This window comes from Triticum aestivum, chromosome 5B, assembly GCF_018294505.1.
Source record: "Triticum aestivum cultivar Chinese Spring chromosome 5B, IWGSC CS RefSeq v2.1, whole genome shotgun sequence".
In the NCBI taxonomy this organism is placed as follows: Eukaryota; Viridiplantae; Streptophyta; class Magnoliopsida; order Poales; family Poaceae; genus Triticum; species Triticum aestivum.
In genome coordinates, this window is record NC_057807.1 from 262,685,823 (window position 1) to 262,705,260 (window position 19,438).

The 19,438-nt window shown below is 50.0% G+C and overlaps 1 pseudogene; it reads right to left on the bottom strand.

Annotated features, from left to right (window-relative positions):
* Nucleotides 1-3,731: 3,731 nt before the first annotated feature.
* Nucleotides 3,732-15,530, bottom strand: LOC123111276 (U3 small nucleolar ribonucleoprotein protein MPP10-like; annotated as a pseudogene).
* Nucleotides 15,531-19,438: the final 3,908 nt, after the last annotated feature.

Consider the following 19,438-nt stretch of genomic DNA (forward strand, 5'->3'; position numbering starts at 1 on the left):
GTACTGATTAGAGCTATATTCAATCCAGTGGATGCTAGGAGGATTCTCCAAATTCCTTTGAATTATGAGGCTTTTGAAGATTTTATTGCTTGGCATCACACCCGAACTGGTATTTTTTCGGTGAAAACTGCATACCACGCAGAATGAGCACATAAATTCAGAGGCAATCGAACTAGTCCTGGTCCATCAGTTGACAATCCGATTTGGAACAAGATTTGGCAGCTTCAGGTCCCACGAAAAGTATAAATATTTTGCTGGAGAAGTTTGCATGGAGTGGTCCCAGTTCGATCAATCCTAGCGAACAGACTTATCCCAACATCCAGTGAGTGTTCGATTTGTCAGCAAGGAGCCGAAGATATCCGCCATCTTCTGTTTCTATGTAAACCAGCTATTGAGATGTGGCAAAGATTGGGTATATACGATATTATAGTTGATGCACTAGTGATTGACCGATCAGGTTCGGCCATTCTGGAATATCTATTGATGTCCACTTCAGGTTCACTACCGCATGCTTCTAGTGTTGGGATTGGAGAAGCAGTTGCTACTGCAGGTTGGTACATCTGGTGGGTTAGAATGCAGATCACTAATGGAGAGAGGGTACCACCAGCGGGGAAGTGTGTTGCATCTATTATTTTGATTGCTGCAAATGCTACACGGAAAGTTTCTTTGTCGCCGGATGTGGAGAAGAAATGGACCAAGCCTGAACTACGTTTTGTGAAGCTAATTGTAGATGTTGCGTACCATACGGACGAATGAGCTGGAGCTGCAGCGGCTATATTACGCGACATCAGGGGTAATTTTATTGTTGTGTCATGCATATACTACCCTATAGATGCGAATGCTGTTACATCTGAAGTTGTGGCAACGAGGGATGGTCTAGCCTTTGCTAACACAATGGGATTTCATGCTATTGAAGCGGAATCAGATTCTTTGGAGGTAATCAATTTTTGCACTAGACATGATCATTGGTGGGATGCTGCAACAACAATATATGCGGAAATTTTGGACTTGGCTACGGATGTAGAGAAGGTCAATTTTATGCACTGTTTTAGAGAGGCTAATAGTGTTGCTCATGAGCTAGCTCAATTTAGTTTTCATAATAAAGTTTCTAGTATTTGGGATGGTGATCCCCCTAGTTTCCTCCTCGTTAAACTAGCCGATGATGTAAACATTATCAAACAAGAAAGAAGCATGCAAACTCGAAAAGCCGCAGATCAACAACGAAGATATAGAGAAGATATTGATCCAAGTAGTGGGAGGAGTTATGAAAGTTGATTATCTTTTAAAGTGTCTAATTGTGTTTTTTGTTTTCTTTGTTCTCACCCTCCTAGCGAATAATTGGCGAATTGTGTACTCCAATGGATCAAAATGTCGTTGAATGAAATAAAAAATTATGTTCCGATGGCCAAAAAAAGTATGCATAGAAGCTCGAGGTGGCCATGATCATATGCATCCGCACATTGGGCGCGGCCAGCGTATCTAGGAAAATGGCCGGAAGCCGCCCCATTGCCCTATTCAAACGGACAAAATGGGCGTCCGTTGGAGTTTGACCTAAGCAAATGGTTGCAAACTTACAATAACTAGTGCAACAAAAACATATCCGGGAGGAGAAAGAACCAGACGAGGGGATGGGAGGGGTGTGTAGACTTTTTTTTGCGTGGAACTGAAGGGCTTTATTCAATCAACCGAGCTCCGGTGCTGTCTGCCATAAGGCAGGTCACCAAGAACCCAGGGGGAGAGAACATCCAGCAGTCTGTCCCCTCGAGTGTGCAAGCATTTTTCGCACACAAGTGGGCAGGAACATTCGAATGCCTCTTTACATGATGGATACTAAAAGAAGTAAAACTATCTGCTAACCCTTCAATATCTAGAAGCACTGACGCTATCAAAGAGCGCGAAGAATGGCGCGAGTTCCAGAGATCGACCACATCTTGACTGTCAGTCTCTAACTGCACCCGCTCAAAGCCACGAAGCTTTGCGAAGATTACACCTTCACGGAGGGCTAGAGCCTCTGCGAGAAGTGAATCAGTGACGCCATGAAACGGCTTGCACCAGGCACCGAGATAAGTTGTACATGAACGAGCAACTCCTCCCACACCTGCGAGCCTGGCTTCCATAGAGATACCTGCATCAACATTGATCTTTATGAAACCTTCAGCAGCAGGACGCCAGCCGTGTCCAAGCAGGATCTTAGCTTGGTCCATAGGCAATTCTAGGATCGCCAGAGCCTCTCTGGTTCTCTTCATTGATTCCACTGGATCCAAGCTTTGTTTGTCATGAGTAACATTATTCCTAGACATCCAGATTGCCCACATTACCGTAACAATCTTTGCGCGATCGGCTTCATCAAACCTGGTGTCACATGTCCTTCGACCAAGTGGAGGGGTGAAGTTCCAGTAGCTTAATGCTCAACCACTCCCTCGCTTCCCTCCAAAACATCTTTGCATGCGTGCATTTTATCAATGCATGGTACAAATCTTCATCTGCATCAAGGCAGACTTTGCAGCGTGCCAACTGAGTAATGTGTTTGTATTTCAGAGTGCTCTCAACAGGTAGGATTTTCCGTAGCACTCGCCACCAAAACACACGAACTTTTGGCACGACCTTGAGCTTCCAAAGTCTGGACCAACACTGTTTTTGATTCTCTGAAGATTCTGTAACCGTCCCTTCCCCTAGAGCTGAATGCTCGTTCTGGTTCACAAGAGCGCGGTACGCGGATTTTACAGTGTAGTTTCCGGACTTTTCAGCGGCCCAAGCCCATGAATCAACCCCTCCTCCAACCCCCAAAGGGATGTTAAGAATAGCGTCAGCTTCTGGGGCTATAAAATTTTGTCTTACCAATTCAATCTTCCATGATCTCGTCTCAGCATCAATCAGATCTGCCACAAAAGGAATATTAGCATTACCGATTTGAAATGACGGTCGCAACGAGAGGAGGTCTGGTATCCAGCTATCATTCCATGTGGACACAGACGAACCATCTCCAATTCTTCTCACCAAGCCAGTTTCCAAAGCCTGCCCCCCTGCAACTATTGCCCTCCAAGTGGCTGGCGCATGTTTAGGTACTGTTGCATCCACGAACTCACTTGTTGGAAAGTATTTTCCCTTCAAAACGCGCGCGCACAAGGATTCTGGGTTCGTTATAAGCATCCAGCTGTGTTTGCCTAGAAGAGCTAGGTTGAACAAATCCAACTTCCTGAAACCCATCCCGCCCGCACTCTTTGGTTTGGTCAGAGACTCCCAATCGATCCAGTGTAGAGACCTGCGATCCACTGAGCTGCTCCACCAATATCGAGCCATGTTTGATGAGAAACTTTTGTAGATCTTCTTCGTTAGCTTAAAACAACTCATCGAAAAGGATGGGATTGCCTGCGCAATAGCTTTGAGGCGAACTTCCCTTCCTGCACATGAAATAAGCCTTTCAGTACCTCCTTGCAACTTGCCTCTGATACGTTCACAGAGATCCCAAGTAGCGTTTATTAAAGGCCTCTACTGAAATACCCAACACTGCTTTTAGCTCCTGCCGGATGGTGTCAGGTGTGTTTGGACGAAAATAAATGGAGCTTTTATCACGATTAACACACTGTCCCGAGCAGTCGCCATAGATCCTCAAAACCTCATTCAGCCTGAGGGCACTTGTCCCATCTGCTTTCAGAAAAATAAGACTGTCATCGGCTGTGTAGACTGTGCATGCAACTATGAGCAATGATGCTCCCGCGCTCAATAGTACAAAACGGCCTCAATCTCAAATTTTTAACTATGAAGGTACAACATGGTCAAACTGTGTACCACCTTGCTCAGTTTCTGGGTTGAATTCGGCTGTGTGCCGGAAGGACACACCGATGCGTTGAACCAATATAGTGCATAACATTTTTACTCGCAAGAGTTCAATTCTATTCTTTCCAGCACTGCTAACCCCGCTACTCGAGAAGACGCTCACTCCCCTATGAGAAATTCCAAAAGGAAACGCTTTTACACTGCACGAAAGCTCGAAAACTGGCTACATCAGAGCCTTGAAATTGCAGGCCAGGCATCAGATCGCGAAAGGCATTACACTGTCGGACCTCCCACCAACTAACTCCAAAGGTTTGCAATAAATAAATAGCATGTAAACAACAGCTTCCTATATATTTGATGAGTTCTCTTTCCGCAGCTTGGCTGGCCTCTCCTTGTGCGATTCTGCATGGCAAAGTAGCAGGTTTTTGTCATGTGGCCAACACAATTCAGTCCATGTGTGAGATTGCGCTACTCAAAATCTCCCAATATACTAAAACAACTGAATACAACCATGAACTACTCTGGTGATGAAGTAGACAGCAGGATTCATTGTTTCTTGGGAGGATTTTTCAAAAGCCGTCGAGGCGAGCGAAACCCCAAAGACCTAATAGAGAAAAAAAAATACCTGCATATCTCCTCTTCTTCTTGGCTCTTCTTCTTTTGCGCTCAACTTGTGTAAGCTCCATGTCTTCTTTAATATCCCCTTTCCCTTCAAAAACTTCTTCGGGAGCGAGCATTGCAGCATCTGAAACAGCTACAGGTGCAACCTGCAAGGAAGACAAGTCGTTACATGAATGAAATACTCAAATAGAATAACTTCACGAGAGAAAAACAATGATTGTGGTACCTCTTCCATTGCTAGAGCAGGTACATTAACTTGTATAGACATATCCTCAATGACCTGAAAAGACAACACTTGTCCTTCTTACCAAAAATTGCAAACTTTAGGTATTATACGATGCTGTCTAATAGAGAGCTATCACATACCGGCTTTGGGGCAAAGTGGAAATGAGAGAGCGCATCCAACTTCAAGCATATCCTCTTAAACAAATCATTTGCCTGAGTTGAACAAGAAGTTGGTCAGAATCAGGAAGTATCACTTTGGTAACACAAAAATATCCACATAGCCAGACTGATAGTTGATATCATCATAAAGACAAAGAGAACATATGCACATGGCAATAAACCATTTCTTCTCAGACTGAAGCAATCCATTTCTTCTCATTCATTACAAAATGGACTATTTTTCTAACACCGAAAATTCCAATAGCGAACTTCATATCCATCGCATGGCAATAAACCATCACTGAGCATCGGTATTAAAATTGTACTTCGTAATATGACAAGCATCTTGTGCACCACGAAAAAGTGATGATGAATATATTGACACTACAGTCACCAGGACAAGCAGGGAACATGAAAACTGCTAATTTAGATGGATATAATAACATCTGGCATGCCTTTACTGACAAGACAATGCAAGATTTGCTCCTTAGTAGACATTATCTTTCAATCCAACACAAATGATGTATCAGATGTTGCACAACAATTAAGACCAACAAAAGCAGAACAAAAGCAGAATAGGTAAATCCAACGTCACTCAGGTTTTCTAGTAAAAACAATTGATTGCTCACCTCATTCTTCAGTTCATCTGAAATAGCAAGTGTGGCAGGTGCAATGCCAGTTTTTTTCTTAAACTCATCCTGGAAGAGCAAAAGAATCAGTTAGTGGATGAACTATACTAAAACTGATCCCATCTACCAACTCATTTGGATTTAAAATAAGATCATAGTAAAACAATACAGACCTCGTAATGTTCAGCAAGACCCTTTTTGCTCTTGTTTTCATCCTGTTGAAATATAGCAACAATAGTGAATCACACAATTATCGTACTGTTATCATGAAAAAATTCTAGTTATTGCACCCGATCAAAACCATACCATCTCCTTTTGCTGCTTTGGAGCTTTATACGGCAAGGTTGAAGGCTTTTCAACATCATCAAAATGACCCTGCAGGAAACAAGAGAAGCTATCTCAATATTACTAGCAGAGTCACAAAACGAAATAACCAAAGAACTCCTCACAATTTCACTCTACTATTTCCCGGTATACTACTGTTGAGTGTTGACCCAGTTACGAACGTAGTGACATATCCAGAAAAATATTACCTCCGCAATTCTTTTCTTTATCATCTCCTCGAGAGAAGCTGTGACTTCCTCCGTGATTACTGGGGCAGGTCTTACATTATGCTCAAAATCAAGATCCACTTCCAGGGCACTATTTTTGGGCCTCCTGGAAGCATCAACCTACAAAAGGAACTCGTTTAAAAAAACACAATTGTAATGGTAATTAACTATTACTAGCACAATATTGTGAGTCAGAAATATGTCTCATTTCCAAAACATGCTATCAGCTACCTCTCCCTGCATGATCCATTTACTGGGTTCAAGACTAGCTTTCTCCATTAGGTCTATTTGGTTACGCATCTTCAAGAGCCCCTTTTCATGAGTTGAAAGACCTTGTTCATCCTGCATAGAAGGGAAAGCATGTTGATAAACAAGTATATGTGCATTACTTATTTCAACTGAAATGAGTACCTCTAAAGATGGACCATCATTTACATCATCCTTCTCAATGTCATCCACTTCCATTTCATGCAATTCATCCTTGAAGTGGACTTTCTTTGTGAAACCATTTCTCTTCTTGACTTGTTGCTTACGGCTTTCCTCAAAAAAATCCTCATACCTGAAAAGACGCTCTTAGCTGGTTAAAAGCACAACAAAAAATTCATGGCAACCAAAATGCATGTATATAACATTTTTCTACAGCCTAAGGAAGATTATAGAATAACCTCAAGTTTCAATTCTGCATTTTCTTTTATTTCTCAAGCTTCAGACTGTTTCAAGTGCACAGAATAATCAATATCGATGCACGTGAATTGTTTAAAACATTTGGAAGCATGAGAGGAAACTTGGTTCATTTCTGCGGCCTGTGCAACAAAAAAATAGAGCAGATAAAGCTGCCTTTTAGCCTCTTGTTCTCGTCGTTTTAGTTAGCCTACCCCACATTGTTTGTGGTAGGACTAGGGTTCCTACCGGCTCTACTCCGTAGGTTATACGGGCAGAACAGCGGAGGTCGGGGGCGAGCTCGCGAGCTCCGGCACGTCGGCGCCGTCGCGAAGGAGGAGAAGGGCGGCGGCGGTTAGGGCAGGAGGCGGCTAGAGTTTCCGGCTCCTCTGGAGCCGGGCAATAGGATAGAAATATCTTTCTTGCTTGATCTCAAACGATGTCTTACAACTAGTATTTATAACTTTAGCCTAAGATAACTTGCCTAAAATAACTTGCCTAAGATAACTTGTGGGTCAAGCCCCTAATACTAATGCCCGGTGGGCCTCTTTCGGGCATAGACCAAACCGGTCATAACATCTCTCCCCGCCTGCGCAAACAGCTCGTCCTCGAGCTGAAAGTCTGGATAGTGTTGGCGGAATTCTTCACGCTGCTCCCAAGTAGCCTCCTCCTCCAAAAGGCCTGCCCACTGAACGAGGATGAACCAGACGCCACGACGGAGCTGCGCCTGCAACACCTTTGCCGGCTCTGGAAGAATGCGACCATCGGCGATGGGAGGAAGCGCCGGAGGAGCCACCGGTGGCTCTCCACGGAAAGGCTTGAGCAGCCCCACATGGAAGACGTCGTGGATGCGAGCGCGGGCTGGAAGCTGAAGACGATACGCCACCTTCCCAATGCGCTCCAAGATAGGGAAGGGCCCGGCGTAGCGAGGGCCGAGCTTGCGCTTCGCGCGCGGGTCGAGTGACTGCGTAGAGCGGTGGAGAAGACGCAGCCACACCCAATCACCCACCGCGAACTCCGCCTCGCGATGATGATCGTCGTAGTAGTGCTTGGCCAGCTGCTGGGCCTGAAGGAGACGCTGACGAACCTCAGCAAGCATCTCGTCACGAGTGCGGATGAGGTCACCCGCAACCTCCGTCCGAGCTGTCTCCGGATCCACCGGAAGTATAGGCGGAGGTGGTCGACCATAGACCACCTCAAACGGCGTAGCGCGCAGGGCGGAGTGATAAGAGGTGTTGTAGCAGTACTCCGCCCAAGAGAGCCAGTCCACCCAAGCGCGAGGCCGATCACCTGTCACACAACGCAAATACATGGCAATGACCTTGTTAACCACCTCGGGCTGAACCGTCTGAGGATGGAACGCCGTACTCAGGCGGAGCTGGACACCCGCCATCCTGAAGAGGTCGCGCCAAACATGGCCCGTGAACACTGGGTCCCGATCACTGACGATCGAAGCAGGGAACCCGTGTAGACGGACGATGCCGTCGAAGAAGGCCCGGGCCACTGACGCCGCCGTGTATGGATGGCCGAGCGCGATGAAGTGGCGTACTTGGAGAAGCGGTCGACCACCGTGAGGATGACCGACTTGCCGCCCACCTTGGGAAGGCCCTCAATGAAGTCCATGGATATATCCGGCCAGACCTGAGATGGCACCTCCAAGGGCTGGAGTAACCCGGCCGGCCTCGGGGTCTCTGTCTTGTTGCGCTGGCATGTCTGACAAGACCTAACCCAGTCGCGGACCAAGGCGCGATCGCCAGGGATGTAGAAGTCGGCGCGAAGACGATGGAGGGTTTTCTGCATACCCTCATGACCCGCCGAGTGGGCGAGCTGTAACACCTGGTGACGAAGATCATCCTGCGCCGGAACCCGGCGCCCATGTAGGAGCAGTCCGTCAGAGAAGCGCCAAGGCTCCTCCAGGTCACCGGCCGTGAGCTGTTGCTGAAGACGGACGGCGTCGTCGGCCGTCGCATGGCGCGGCGAATGTCGGCGAAGAGGCCGAATGTCGGCCCGGAGCGGATGCACAGGGCCGCCCCGGCGGACTCGTCGGCGGAGAAAGCGAGGTCGGAGTCGCCACGGGACAGCGCGTCGGCCACGGTGTTAAGGCGGCCCGGCCGATACTCGACGGAGAAGTCAAAGCCGAAGAGCTTGCTGATCCACTGGTGCTGCGGCACGGTCGACAGCCGTTGGTCCAGCAAAAACTTCAGGCTGTAGTGGTCGGTGCGTATGTGGAAGGACCGTCCCCACAAGTACGGCCGCCAATGACGAACGGCCTGTACAAGGCCAATGAGCTCCCGCTCGTATGCCGCCAGCTTAAGATGACGCGGAGCGAAAGGCCGGCTGAAGAAGGCGAGGGGCCCATCGCCCTGATGAAGCACAGCGCCGAACCCTGCACCCGAGGCGTCACAGTCCACCACGAACGGGCGGTCGAAGTCGGGCATCTGGAGGACGGGGCCCGTCGTGAGGGCCCTCTTGAGGGCCTCGAACGCCGTCGTCGCCTCATCGTCCCAGGCGAAAGCGTCACGGCGAAGCAACCGCGTGAGGGGCGCCGCGATGAGCCCGAACTCCCGGATAAATTTCCGGTAGTAGCCGGCGAGGCCGAGGAACCCGCGGAGAGCCCGCAGCGAGTGAGGTGTCGGCCATGCAGAGACGGCTGCCACCTTGTCGGCGTCCATAGCCACCCCGTCGGCCGAGATGACGTGGCCCAAGTAGGCCACCGAAGGCGTCCCGAACGAGCACTTCGAGCGCTTAAGGTGGAGGTGGTGCGCTCGAAGCTCATTGAAGACGATGGCGACGTGCTGGAGGTGCTCGGCCCAAGACGCACTGTAGATCAGAATATTATCAAAGAAAACAAGCACAAACCGACGTAAGTAGGGCCTGAGGACGTCGTTCATCAGAGCCTGGAAGGTCGCCGGGGCGTTGGTGAGGCCAAAGGGCATCACCAAGAACTCGAAGTGGCCGTGATGAGTCCGAAAGCCGTCTTGGCGATGTCATCCGGGTGCATGCGCACCTGGTGGTACCCCGACCGGAGGTCGAGTTTGGTGAAGAAGCGCGCCCCGTGGAGCTCATCGACCACCGGAATAGGGAACTTGTCCTTAAGTGTGACAGCATTAAGGGCACGGTAGTCGATGCAGAAACGCCATGTGCCGTCTGACTTCCGGACGAGAAGCACCGGCGCGGTAAATGGCGAAGTGGAGAGTCGGATGATGCCTGCCGCGAGCATGAGTGCACACTGCCGCTCCAACTCATCCTTCTGCAACTGTGGGTAGCGGTAAGGCCGTACCGCCACCGGCGTGGAGCCTGGCAGAAGATGTACACGGTGATCGTACGTGCGGGCGGGCGGCAGCCCCTCTGGCTCGGTGAAGATGTCAGCGTGCTGCTGGAGGAGGCTCTCCAATAGTGGGTGCTCGGCCGTGGCGGTGGTCGCGGCCAGCTGGAGTGGAGTGGTTGGGGAGGCACCCCCAATGCCGTCCCACCGAATGCGGCGGCCCAACCGCCAGAAGGTCATCGTCAGCGCGTCGAAATCCCATAGAATAGGACCAAGAGTGCGCAAGAAGTCGACGCCGAGGATGAAGTCGAAGCAGCCCAAGTCGATGCCGGCGCAGGTGATGGTGAACTGCTCGTCGCTGATAGTGATGGGCACGTCGCGGGCGAGCCCGTGGCAGCGGAGACGGTCGCCATTAGCGACTGTGACTCGTAACTGCTCACCGCCGGTTGGCCGTAATGCAAGGCGCCGCATGGTGGTCTCCGGCAGGAAGTTATGCGTGGACCCTGTATCCACTAGGGCCACCAGGCCCTCGCCCTGGATCATGACCGGTAAGAGCATCGTCCGTTCATCACGGATACCGGCCAGCGCGTGTAGGGACACCACGAGGGCGGTGGCCGGGGCGGGCGCGGGTGCCGCTGCGGGCTCCGCAAGGGCTGGAGCGCCGAGGCCATCCTCCAGTGTCTCCTCCTCAGTTTTGTCTGTCGTCTCCAAGTAGAAGAGGCGGGGACAGACATGGCCCGATGCATAGGGCGCATCACAGATGAAGCACAAGCCCAGGCGTCGGCGTTCCAGCTGTTCTGCCTGAGTGAGGCGCCTGAATGGCCGGGTCGGTGCCGGGGTGGGTGCCGGGGCGGCTGTGGACGACGCCAGTGCTGCCGGAGACGGCCGGGGAAGCTGTCGGCCCCCACGTGGCGCGGATGGACGCGTTAAGGCCTGGGCTCGCTGCTCGAACCAATGCTCAAGAAAGCGGAAAGCGTAAGCGAAGCGGAAGGCCACAGCTTAGAGCAATGGGCGCAGCTTAATCGCACTTAAGCGTTTTTTGAAATTGGCTAGAATTTAACAGATTTTAAATGATATACACATGAAAATAGGAAGCTTGGCACATGGGTAATTGAAGTAGCATCTGAAATACAGTTCACACAATAGCAAATACATATCAGGTTCGCATAGCAAGCAAAATAACAACTAAAATGCAGTTCAGTTCAAATAGACGTAACCTAACAGATATCATGTGGACAGAATTTTGCCAAAATAGGAAGGAAATAGTTCTTGAACATGGCCTAGTAATAAGATAAATAGCATATTGCCATTATTGCACAAGCAGACCAGCAGAATTAGTACAAAAATTGCCAAATTTTGGTCAAATTTAAATTAAAAACGCTTAATCTACCGCTTAGGGCAAAAGCGAAGCGCTTTGCCATCGCTCAGCGCTTAATCGCGCTTAAGCGTCGCTTAAAACGCTTTCTTGAACACTGGCTCGAATGCCCGAGCATAGTACATGGCCGTCTGAAGGTCTTGGGGCCCCTTCATCTCGACGTCCACGCGGATGTGGTCGGGAAGGCTGCCGATGAAAAGCTCCGCCCGCTGTAAGGCCGTCACACCGGGTGCGTGGCACGCCAGGGCCTGGAAGCGGTCGGCGAAGTCCTGCACCGTGGAGGTGAACGGCAGGCGGCCCAACTCGGCCAAGCGGCTCCCGCGGACCGCTGGCCCGAAACGAAGAAGGCACAGCTCTCGGAAACGATCCCACGGGGGCATGCCGCCCTCGTCCTGCTCGAGGGCGTAGTACCATGTCTGGGCGGCCCCGCGAAGATGGTAGGAAGCCAGCCAAGTGCGCTCCGACGCGGGTGTGCGCTGTCCGCGGAAGAACTGGTCACACTGGTTGAGCCAGTTAAGCGGGTCGTCGGAGCCGTCGTATGTGGCAAAGTCGATCTTGGCGAACCGGGGCGGCTGCTGGTGTGGTGCGCCCTGGCCCACTGCCTCGGCGGTGCGTAGGGCGGATGATGGTGCGCGGTCCATGGTGGAATGCCCGGCGTAGTTCCCGGTGGCGCCCGACGCCTCGGGCTGCAACGGGAAACCGGACGGCGGACGGGCCTCCGAGTAGGCTGATGGCGGCCCGTGAAGCCAGTCAGGGAGTGGCGATGGTGACGACGGAAAGCGGACCTCCTGGACCGGAAGCCCGCTCGGCTATGACCGGCCCAGGTTAGGGCTGGGATGGGGCGGTGGAGGACCCTGCTCCGTGGCCGCTGGAAGGGACGGCGCGGCTGGAGCCGGCGCGGTCCAGGTGGTCCACTGCGGCCCCGTGGTGGCGGCGAGTGGCGCGGTTGCCGTCGCGAGCGACGGCGGCCACTGTGGCCAAGGCGGCGGTGCGGCCGCCAGGGCGGGGAGCGCCGGGTAGCCTCCGGTGATGACCCCCGGTACCGAGTACCATGGCAGCGCCTGCGGACCCGCGGCCATGGCTGGATGGAGTGGTGGAGGCGGCCCGTACGGACTTGCCAAGTAGAGGCGGATGCCCTGGACCGCGGCGACGAGGTCGTTGAGGACGCCGGCCATTGCCTCCTGTGTGAACTGCTGCGGCTGCGGGGGAGGTGACGGCGGCGGCGTATGTTGGACGGGGGCCGGTGGCCGCCCGTGGCCCGGCGCGGTGCCGGGTGCCGGGAGGGTCGGCGCCGAGAGCGAGGCCGTGACGCCCGGCACGGAAGCAGCGGCGGTGGAGGAGTTGGCGGCAGCGGCGGTGGTGGAGTTGACGGGCAGCGGTGGTGGTGGCGGCGGTGGCGGAATTGGAGGTGGCGAAGACATGGTCGAAACCCGAGTACCTGATACCAAATTGGTAGGACTAGGGTTCCTACCGGCTCTACTCCGTAGGTTATACGGGCAGAACAGCGGAGGTCGGGGGCGAGCTCGCGAGCTCCGGCGCGTCGGCGCCGTCGCGAAGGAGGAGAAGGGCGGCGGCGGTTAGGGTAGGAGGCGGCTAGGGTTTCCGGCTCCTCTGGAGCCGGGCAATAGGATAGAAATATCTTTCTTGCTTGATCTCAAACGATGTCTTACAACTAGTATTTATAACTTTAGCCTAAGATAACTTGCCTAAAATAACTTGCCTAAGATAACTTGTGGGTCAAGCCCCTAATACTAATGCCCGGTGGGCCTCTTTCGGGTATAGACCAAACCGGTCATAACAGTTTGGTACTAAAGGCTTTGTTGTTGTTGTCGTCGTTTTAGTGCAGATCACAAATCAAGTGGTGCCTTCACAAAACATTGAAGATACATAGTGCGCTCTGACAAGAACATGTAAGGTTTGTTTTGAATTTTTGAAGCTTCAAACACACACTTAAAAGGGAGCATATGTGCTCGGTATTAAAAGAACATGTCCGGATTGTAGAGGTTTTACTGGGCAAATGTAGGTGGGATAGAAAAGGACTGTAATGCATGCACTACAAAAGATGGGTGCTTACGACTGTCCAACAGGGACATTTGCACCAGCAAATAAGTTGTACGACTCCGTTTTCTCTCCAGTCAAACCAACTTGCTATGTTATGTAGAAGTGAGTAGGACACCTTTTTCTGTGATTTTTTTTTGTTGAATCCTCATGGAGGTGGTTGGCAATTGGATAATAGCCTTTTCCCTGTCTTGGTAAAGGTGGCAGGAAAGTTTGTTCTGTATGAAATCTAACTTTTTCATTGGTTAATTTCTATGCTAGGTGGTACGCAAAATCATGTTTTTCTGTTCTTTCCAGACTTGTTTCACTGCAACCCCACAAAGGTACATTACTACTTCAAATCTCCAGTACAGGTGGCAGCAAGCTTCAGTACATTAAATCTATTTTTCATAGGCCAGTTTTTTTCCCTCTCATCAACAAATTATGTACAAACAGGGCTCTTTTTAATTATTTACTTTTCTACTATAATTGAGTCCATCTCCACACAAGTATTAATATTTAACATCTCCCCTATGTCAATGAAAGGAAGTGGCTCGCTTCCCTTCTATTCACCTAAGGAAAGGAAAGTCTCATGTAGTGATATCTTGTATATTAACAGTGTGGAATTTCTAGAACGTGCATAAAGATCATGGATTTTGAGTCGCTCGACTAGTCGCGACTAGTCTATGAGTCACAAAATATGGTCGACTCAGCTTAGTGTCGACTCGCGACTCAGAGTCGCGACTAGTCACAACGCAGGCTCGACTTCTTCCAAGTCGCTGCCCCAGAGCGACTCGCATGAGTCGCGACTCGAAAACCATGATAAAGATCATGCATAAGAAATTCCCAATTATCCACCCTTTAAATGTTTTCATAGATCAATTTATTTTCTATGTGTTACAAGTTGGGAAAGAGTTGTGAAACATTGTTCAAGCAATTTTAAAATCCTACATGGCTACTACTGTCATATCTTCACACGATCGATGAACTGTGCTGTAGCACACTTTTAACAGATATAGGAGCATAATACAAACTGATTCGCATTTTCACAATCACCACAATAGCATACTTGAGATTAGCATAAAATGCTTACTTTATATCTCCGCCCGATTTCCCCGCACCCTCTTCGTCATCAGACTCAAAATCTTCCAGCTACAGTTAATAGTGCCACCAATCAAGTTAAAGAAGAAAGGAATTTGGGTTAATGTGCTTCATTAATTAAAAATGTGGCATATATAGCACTATAACTGTCAAAAGGAGCACAATGGTCTATGCAGTAGCTATAAACATATGCGTGCAATGCATTTCCTGAACTAGCTCTAGCTGTTAAGTCATTTATATTGCACATTCAGAAGAAAATTTGGCTTCCCTTGCTGAATTACTTATGGTTCTACATCTTAGATTCTATCAGCTAAAAATCATTCCATGTACATAAAGAGAGTGTGTGAGTACAAATTACTTACATCCAAATCGTCATCTTCTTCATCATCACCCCCATCATCTTCATCCACATCCTCCTCATCACTATCGTCCTCCATCAAGTTCACACTTGCCTTCTTCTCTCCTCCCTTGGAACCCCCACCGTACTCCTGCTCCTCCCCCTCCTCCAGAAACTCTTCCAGCTCCTTTATCTTCAGGAACCTGTCCTCCACCCCGTTCCCTTTCTTCGCCCCTAGCTCCTCCGCTTCTTCATCCTCCCCCTCCCCCGATTCCAACTCGTCATCTTGTCCTCCAGGCCATCCTCATTCTCCTCCTCCGATTCGTCGCCCTCTCCATCCTCCTCCTCGTCTGACGGGTCCTCCTCGGCTTCAGCGGGCTTGGACGGCGGAGGAGCAGACGACGGCAGCGCAGGCGGTTGGTGCTCGAGGCGGCGGAGCTGGCGGTGGAGGTGTGGGAGGAGGGGGCGGGAGAGCAGCTCGCTCTGGGACCAAATCTGCTCGGCGTCGAAGTTGGGGCCGGCGAGGAGGTTGGGGAGCGGCGGCGGCTGCACGGGGGAGACAACGGCGAGCGACGAGTGGAAGTGCTTCAGAGCCGCCCGGGCGGCGGCGGCGAGGTCGGCGGACGGGGAGAGGTAGACGGACGGGTCGGCGCGTCGCAGCTGCTGCAGCGCCACCTCGCCCTTCTCCGCGGCAAGCGGCTCGTCCAAATCCGTGGCCATTGCCGTGGTGGCCGGGAGCGAGGCGACGCTGGGAAAGAGAGGAGGAGCAGGCTTGGGTTTTTAGGGTTTTGACGCGTTGAGCCACAGGCGGGCTATGGCCTTTATTACGATTTGGTCCTCAAACTCCACTCGAAATGTCAAATTCGATGCAAAAATTTGTTGTTTGCTGAGAGAAAGCCCATACACAACCTTTAACTTTGCTTCGGTTCAAATTTCACCCTCCAAGCTCATAACCAGTTCATAATAATACAACTACAGTATAAGATTAGGAATGTAGATTGGATCACATAAAGCTCATTCTGTATCCTTTACCATGTTTATTTGTCGGATTCAGAGCGAAGCAGATAAGAATTGGATATGGATTCGAATGCATGTCAGACTATAGATTTAGAGCGGAAACGAGAGGGGGCTCATACCATAAATTGGCAAAATATATTGGTAAATGTTGCAAAGAGACATACAGTTATATCTATGATGCAAACAACGTGAACACAAAATTTATATAGAAAAATCATGGATTAATTAACTAGCGTTCATGCAGACTCTTTGCCTCCATCGGTTGGACCTAGGTCGACAACTTTGTCCATCGTGGTGGACATCCAAACTACCGAAGAGATGAGATCGGCGACACTGGACAGGAAGACATTTGCTATTGTGACGATGATGACTTTGTATGTGACTATTGTGTCGGCTATAAATCATAACCCCACATAGAGTGGGTGGTTGCTAGAGTGAAACTATACGGAGCTGCAAAAGTTCCCCTCCTCACATTATGATGTGGAGCACCCTACGGTCATCCCATAAACACTACACCAACTCCCTAAACACGAAGTGGTCCTATAAAAAGAGCTCATGTTGTTAAAAAAAGAGCTCATGACCCGTCATTGTACATGAAGTGAACTCGCTCCTTATTGAATCTCACTTCTCCACATGAGAGACATGGCTATTACCACAAATGGAAATGCAATGTGTACTTAGGTATCAAGAAAACGACCATGGAGATGCTAACAACAATGGATGAGACGGCACAAAAGCGGAGCAAGTAACACAAGCGGAGGAGCCGCTAAACCGCATCAGCCATTGGACATCCGGTGCAACAAGAAGACCAGTGACTGGAAGAACCAGCCCCAGATGAAACCAACAACGACTGGACATCTGGCGAGTATCGAACATCTAGCAAGCCCCGAGCGACCGGAAATCCGGTGCCACTGTCCAGAAGGTCCAAAGAAGAAATTAACAGAAGTGCGATACCTATCAGACGTCCCGTCCCCCGTGAGCCACTAGACTTCCGGTAACCACCGTACATCCAGTACCCCAGGTGCGACCGAACATCCAATAGCCACTAGGCATTCGGTACTGTCTGCACATAGATTCGATGGTTTTGGCCCATATGCCCCTCTCTCACCCCCTTGTCGGTGTACTAAGATTGGGTCATTAGTACCTCAGACATATGCACAGGCAGTAGCAGCCTCCCCGACGGCAGGGCTTGTCAGAGGACAACTAAAGACAACTCAAGATCAGATTACAAGAATACAAAGAAGATCTCCGAGATAGAGGTCGGAAATACTGAAGATCCAGCTTGAAGATACGGCAAGATCCTTGTCGGGGGGGCTGGCGAAGACCCGCCAAACCCCAAGCACGGCAAGCTCCGAGCCCGATAAGAATCCCACTACTTTGCCACCACTCCACCTCATCGACTAGGTTGTCACTTGTCAAATAGGTGTCGAGTGGGCATGTAGTTAGGTGAGTCTTGTCTGGGCACGTGGCAGCTCGCCGCCAAAGATATAGCTTTAATGATACCCGTCCCAGGATCGTGTCAAGAAAATAAAAGGTAGATGGGCAAACAACACAGAAGGAGATACCTCCTTGTCGGGGAGCTCCATCCATAAGACACCTCACAACGCAATTAATGTGTTTGTCCTAACCCGCCAGAGTTAGGTATTTGGCACTGTAGCCACTATTTACAATGCTTATTTACCATTTTGCCACTATGGTGACCCTTAGTCTATAAAGGGAGGCCCATGGCTACCTTTACAAATGTCGAACCCTGTCCATTTGCATGTGTAACTACACCTTTCAAGCACCTTGTTGGGACATGCACACCTTGTAACTGGACATATACACATCCAATACACAAAGCAGGAGTAGGGTTTTACGCTTCATAATGGCCCGAACCTGGGTCTCCGGCAAGTACATACAGAGATTTAGCCATGTGCAGTGCAGCATTCCCGACATCCATCCTACAGCTATCATTGCCGCATTCCGCATGAATGTGAGGAACCGCAAGATGCGGGAAGAAACAATCGTGACCAAAGTGAGGGATGTCGTCGAGCTCTATGCTCTGGCTGACAGATGTGCACCTGCTGAGGAGGAAGGAGACTTCCCGGGGAACATGCTGGAGCAAAGGTTGACTCAAAAGATGACGATGCTGCCCAGCCCCGAAGAATAAGCGTCGTAAGGGCAACAAGAAGCACACGGGAAAAGCTGTGCTCGTTGTAGAGGGATCCGGCAACAGTGGCCCCGCCAAGAAGGCTAAGGACGAGAGCTCCGGCAAGGAAGTTGTCGGGTGTGCCTCGTGCCAAGCCTTGGTGGTTGCTGACCAGACCAGGGGCTCCGGCAAGCAATAATGCAAGATTATTGTTATATTTATGACGCAAACAATGTGAACACAAAGTTTATTTAGAAAATCATGGATTAATTAATAGCATTCATGAAGACTCCTCGCCTCCACCGGATAGACCTGTCGACAACTTTGTCATCGTGTTGGACATCCAAACTACCAACGATATGAGACCGACGACGCTGGACTGGAAGACGCCTGTTGTTGAGATGGTAATGACTTTGTATGTGACTATTGTGTCGGCTATAAATAGTCCCATAACCCCGCACAGAGTGGGTGGTTGCTAGAGTTAAATTATACAAAGTTGCAAAAGTTCCCCTCCTCGTATTGTGGTGCGGAGCACCCTACGATCATCCCCATGGACATTACACCAACTCCTCAAACACCAAGTGGTCCTATAAAAAGAGCTCATGTGCGCGCCATTGAACATAACTACATAAGGTGAGATCGCTCCTTATCGAATCTCACTTCTCTACATGCAAGACATGGCTACTACCTCAAATAGAAATGCTACGTGTACTTAGGTACCAAGAAAACGACCATGGAAATGCTAAGAGCAATGGACAAGACAGCGCGGGAGCGGAGCAGGTAATACAAGCGGAGGAGTCATTGAACCGCATCATCTGTCGGATATCTGGTGCAACGAGAAGACCAGCGACCAGAAGAACTAGTCGCAAATGAAACCTACAAACACTGGACATCCAGAAAGTAGCGAACATCCGCAGGTCCCAAGTGACCGGAAATCCAGTGCCACTATCCGGAATGTCCAAAGAAGAAATTAACAGAAGTCTAATGCCTATCATACATCCGGTCCCCCATGAGCCACCAGACATTCGGTACCCCAGAGCGACCGGGCATCTGATAGCCACCGGACATTAGGTACTGCCTGCGCGTAGACTCGAGGGTTTTGGCCCATGTACCCTCTGTCACCCCCTAGACCATAAATACCCCTCCCCTTGGGTGAATTAAGGTTATCAAAGCATGGATGAAGAACTAGAGAGAGCTTTGCTCCTTTACCCCATCTTGGAGGCCAAGACCTCCATTGGAAAAGATCCCAAGTGGATTCAAGACCCCTGCAAGGGAAGATCCACCATGGATTCAAGCCCCCATCTCTCGTAGAGATTCAAGAAGAACTGTCTACCATCAAGACCCCACTTCCTCTTGGATTTGGGATGAACTTTGCCTTGTTCCTCTTTTCTCTTAGATTGTTTGTGTATGCTTATGGATCTCATGTGTTTCTCTATCTAGTGGATGTGTGATCGGACTTGTATTGAGTATTCCTCCTTGTGATTTGTGTTCCTCTTGAGTCCCCTCTAAGTTTTGGAAGATCGGTCCACTAGTGTCCCTTACCCTACATCATC